Source organism: Trachypithecus francoisi, unplaced genomic scaffold, assembly GCF_009764315.1.
Source record: "Trachypithecus francoisi isolate TF-2019V2 unplaced genomic scaffold, Tfra_2.0 Lachesis_group6, whole genome shotgun sequence".
NCBI lineage: Eukaryota > Metazoa > Chordata > Mammalia > Primates > Cercopithecidae > Trachypithecus > Trachypithecus francoisi.
This window is the reverse complement of record NW_022681471.1, coordinates 13,037,085-13,042,500: the sequence shown is the minus strand read 5'-3', so window position 1 is coordinate 13,042,500 and position 5,416 is coordinate 13,037,085. Positions and strand designations below refer to the sequence as shown.

General features: G+C 41.2%; 1 pseudogene; it reads right to left on the bottom strand.

Annotated features, from left to right (window-relative positions):
- Nucleotides 1-393: 393 nt before the first annotated feature.
- LOC117078664 lies at nt 394-482 on the bottom strand (annotated as a pseudogene).
- Nucleotides 483-5,416: the final 4,934 nt, after the last annotated feature.

The following is a 5,416-nucleotide window of genomic DNA, read 5'->3' as shown; positions in this document are numbered from 1 at the left end:
CTTCTGCCATGATTGTGAGGTACGTGGAACTGTGAGTTCATTAAACCTCTTTTTCTTTATAAATTACACAGTCTCAGATATGTCTTTATCAGCAGCATGAGAACAGCCTAATACACCTTGTAAAATAATAATGGCTACAATTTTAAGAGAAACTATGGGTTATGTGCTTTACGTAAAGTATCTTGTCAGATCTTCACAACAGCCCTGCTAGGTTGGCATTATTATCTCAGTTTTCAGATGGGAAAATTGAGGCTGGAAAATTAAACACTTGCCCAAGTCAAAAAGCATTGCAGAGTCATATTCAAACTTAGAACATAAACTATGTTGTACCCAAAATGTTAATAGTCATTGCCTCAGGACTGTGGAATTATGATTTTTTAATTTGCTTTTAATAATATTCCTTCTTATATGTATCAAAACTCATACTGAGCAGTGAGTTCTGAGTGGCAAAAGATTATTTTTTTTTGCCCCATCAATAAGTCTTTGTCCACAAGTTATATGTGTTTTTATTATCTTTTTTCTCTCTCTCTCTCTTTTTTTTATTTCTCTATAATTGGCATTGCTGGGCAGCATATCCATCCAGAATGCTGGTGTGGGCTATGATGTTCTTCACAGGCCCAGGCCCAAGTGGTTGCTGCTAGTGCACCCACCCTGAAACAGCTTCAAGAAAACCCTGTTAAACAAACATCTAGACTTTTTTGTGGGGTTAGTGAGGCTCTGGGTAGAAGTGAGCCAGCAGTCATCATGAAACTGTTGCTGCCATGTTCCTAAATGTGGTCTGAATTCACTAGACTGCATTCAGATAAGCATACGATCCAAGCCAAAGAAGTGATCAGGCCTCTCTACTGCACCAGTCTTTATTCACTATTGTACCCAATGCTAATCTGACTATATCCAGTAGACTCATGAAGATGGTGATTAGTGTAGAAACCATGATAATGGGTCAATTACTAAACACCTACTCTGGATAGCAAAATGGCTGCTGTTTCACTTCTGCCTTTCAAATCTCACACAAGAATCCCTCTTGTGGCCCACATTAAGAGGAAGCATATAAGGAAGACAGTTCCAGGAAATGTAGTTCAACCTACCCAAGCTAACTCCACAGGGAAGACAGAAGTAGAGGCTGGAACCCAAGAAGAGCCTCATGGGTAGAACTAGACCTAATAGAAAGAAATTACTGGGATGCCTTTCAAACAACTTGAGTTGTCTAATAATCATATTGATGGCATCATAGGCAGGAAGCTCCTCATCTCTGGAAGTATTAAAGCAAAAGTTTATGGACAAACTATGGAAGGTCTTATACCGCTAGGAACCATACTTTGTTTTTAGAAAGCTACTTTAGTAACACCAGGTAAAGGTGATGAGAGCTTGAACTAGGGCAGTAATGGTAGAGACGGTGAGGGGAGAATTGATCTGGAAGACATTGTGGAAGTAGACTTAAAGGACTTGGCAACTGATTTGAGGGAGGACTATGTATTAACTTCCTATGACTGCTATAATAAATTATCATAAACTTAGTGGGTTTAAACAATAGAAATATTTTAAAATTTCTATCTCTAAAAATAGAAATTTATTATCTTACTGCTCTAGAGGCCAGAAGTCCAAAATGAGTCTTATGGGGCTAAAATCAAGATGTCAGCAGGGCTAGTTCCGAAGGTTCCAGGGGGGAATCTATTCCTTGCCTCTTTGAGCTTTAGTAGCTACCAGCACTCCTTGGCCACATCACTCCAGTCTCTGCCCCCATAGTCACATTGTCTTCCTCCTCTTCCATGTCAAATGTCCTTTATAAAGGACATTATAAAGATGCTTGTCCTTATAAGGGACACTTGTCCACAGGCCTATCCAGAATAATCTTCCATCTCAAGAGTCTTAATCACATCTGCAAGTTCCTTTTGACATATAAGGTAACATTCACAGGTTCCAGAGATTAGGATGTCAATATCTTTTGGAAAGCCATTTCAGCCTTGTACAGACAGTAAAACTAAGGAAAGCAGTTATAACTCTAGGATATCAAATATCAGTGGCTCAGACCATGATAGAATCATTAAACAAAGTAAGACTATCAACAAGAAGAAAAAATAGTTTGGTGAGAAGAGTTTAATTTGGGATATGCACAAATGATATGAGGGATTGATGGGACAACCATATGGAGATGACCAAAAGAAACTCGTAATACTACAGTTTGAAGGTTTGGAAAAGTATCCAAGCTGAAGATAAAGATTTGAGAGCATCTGCAGAGATATTATAGAGGAAGAGTATAAACTCTTGAATAGTAGGGATTAGATTTGCCTATAGTTCTATTCTGGGTACCTAGCATAGCATCTGGCACATGGTAGGTGCTCAAAAAATAATTGTTGAATGAATGGATAAAGGTAAGATCCCAAGGAAAACAGAGAGGAAGGGCAGGAATTTTTCTTCTTTGAAACAAGAAGTAATAGAAGACAGAAGAGTGGCTATGCAAAATATTTAGAAATGGACAGAATATATTGCAAGATCTCACTTTGGGCAATTTTGATATCATCGAAGTGGAAGATGAAGTCATCAGTGAGGAATGTTTTGAATCAACTGAGAATGGGATTCTCATTTGAGGAAAGTAAACCATAAAATGTCAGTACTGTAAAGGACCTTGAAGAATAGCTACAGAGCCCTCATCTTACAGATAGGGAAACTGAGCTTAGAGAAAAGAAAACAATTGCTCAAGTCCCCAAGCCAAATAGAATTTTGTTTATGTATGCGACAAATATTTACTGACTGCTGGCTCTATGCCAGTCAGACCCTGGGCTAGATGTTAGGGACATAGTGAAAAACAAGGTAGTCAGGGACCCTGCGCTCGTGAACTTTTAGTGTAGTGTGAAAGATATTAGAAATAAGCAGGGTGCTAAGTGCTATGGTGGGAAAAGCTTCAAGTGCTTAGGGGAGCATAGAGGAGGAAAAGTAAGAGTTAACAAGAAATGAATAACAAGATTGGTCAGCTGAAATGCCAGCACAGCTGCGGGTAGACAGGGACTTGGCTGTTAACACAGGCAGCAGTTTCATGACCTAAATGATATTTTTAATTCCAGGAAGAAGAAAGAAGGCAACTCCCAGGGCCTGACCCTGGTTCCGACATTCCTTTGTACTTGGCTCTTGTCTTCATGTTCCTCAGGCAAACCAGAGGCATAGGAGGAGGAGCACTTCAGTAAGCTGAGTGATACTACAAATTTGAACAGACAAATGTGAGAAAAACTCAGAAGTTTTGTTCACTTTTCCAAGGGCACCCAGGATTAAAGAAGCTGCCAGAGCAGGAATTAGCAGAGCACTTCCTCAGGAAAGTGAGGTTTGGAATGAGATTTGAAGTCTACAACAGGCAAGATTATCAGAGAGAACAGCCCACTTTGTTTCACTAGTTTAATATGTCATTACATTTATGTTAAGGCCACTTGTGCTAGAAGCCAATAATAATCGGAGGCAATTGCATTTTAGGAAAGAACAAATGTGAAGTGTAAAAATATATTTGCCACTTACCTAGCTTGAAGTAAAACAAATTTCGGTTATTTTTCTAATTAAAATTATCCCTAGCCCTTCGCTTAGCTATCATTAGAATATGCTTCTTCCCTGTCTAGAGTACACCTCTCACAAGAGTTCTGTGAATCGCAGGGGTGCATACTCATTACAGAGGGTCATTACTGGCTTCTGTTGCCTTAAGGAGAAAAATCTGGAAGCCTACTCAGTCCACCTAGGAATTGTTTCCTTCAGCTATTGTCACTGTTGCTACAACACAGTGTTGCTAGGAGGTCCAGCAGTTCAGCAGTCCAGCCCATTTTCTGATGTTTTAGTGAGTGAGGCTTGTGTGGCACCGCGGAAGGTTCTAGAGGTGGTAGGGGTAACCACAGGAGGAATGGCAGACCACGACACCCACAGGCCTCAGCCCCAAAGCCCCCAAGCCTAGCAGCAAGCCTCCCTCTACCTCTACACAAAGAAACCAGAACACACTAGAGTTCTTTCTCTTGAGGAGAAGACTAGACTATAGCTTCCCGAGGAGAGAGTGGGAATGCCAGAGGGACTTTAGAGAGAGAGGTTGAGGGAGAGTGACTGCAAGTGAGCTGCCCCTCTTGCGAATGCCTAAAATGGTAAGCCTTTCTCCCATCCCATTGTGTAGTTCTAGTGAAAATTTAATAAAGCAGAGTTCCCAACTGATGGACCTTGAGACACTGGGGTGCTGCCAATGGATTATAAGTAGGGCAAGAATTATTGTTCCCTCAGGGTTTGGGGGCGTTAGGCAGAGCTTGAGGGAGCCAGAGCCTTCATGCCAGTCGCCACGAGCTGCTAGCAACTTAGCTGGGCGTTTTTGCAGAGGGTAGGTTCTGTAGAACAGAATCTAGAATTTTGCCCTCCCGTCTCCACAACCAGCCAGCACTAAAGGAACTTCTGTCCCTCACTGCTTCACTGTTTCATGCTGAGTATACCCAAGGAAGTGATCAACCACCACATCATCTATTTGAGACTAGATGAGGGAATGAGGAGAGAAAATGCCAGTAGGCCCAGCTCCGGGTACCAGCCCCAAATTCATATCTTCACATATGTCTGTCTGCTGTTGATATACTGTCTTAGAGGCATCCAAGCTAACCACATGGTGACTGCCCTTGTGTTCTGAAAATTACAGCATCATCATTATTTTGAAATACTGTGCTTGACAGTAAAAAATTTGGATTGGGTCTGGGCGCAGTGGCTCATGCCTATAACCCCAGCACTTTGGGAGGCTGAGACAGGCAGATCACTTAAGTTCATGAATTCAAGACCAGCCTGGGCAACATGGCAAAACCCCATCTGTACAAAACATATAAAAAATTAGCCGGGCATGGTGGTGTGCACCTGTATTTCCAGCTACTTGGAAAGCTGAAATGAGAGGATGGCTTGAGCCTGGGAGGTGGAGGTTGCAGTGAGCTGAGATTGCACCACGGCACTACAGCCTGGGCAACAGAGCCAGACACTGTCTCCAAAAAAAAAAAAAATTGGATTGAATTTGGAATCCATTTGTGTCATCACAAGATATTTCATCATAGTGCTTATCAGTGAAAGAAAAGGAAGAGCTGTTGGACTTTTAAAATATACTTCAACTATTGCCAGGACTGGTGGCACGTGACTGTAGTCTCAGCTACTTGTGGAGGCTGAGGCAAGAGGACCACGGAAGCCCAGGAGTTCAAATGCAGCCTGAGCAAAAGGACAACAGAGCAAGACCTGTCTCTAAAAAAATAAAATTTACAAAAAATTAAACTGTTCTTTATTTTTTTACTCTAGCCACCAGTTGTCTAAAAATTCAACTGTTGTAAGTTTTGGAAAATTTGTTTTAAGTTGTTTTTGTCACCTACTTGTGGGAACAAAGTTTGTTGTCAATGGTGACAATAAAAAATTCAAAAAATCATCAGTGGGCTGGGTA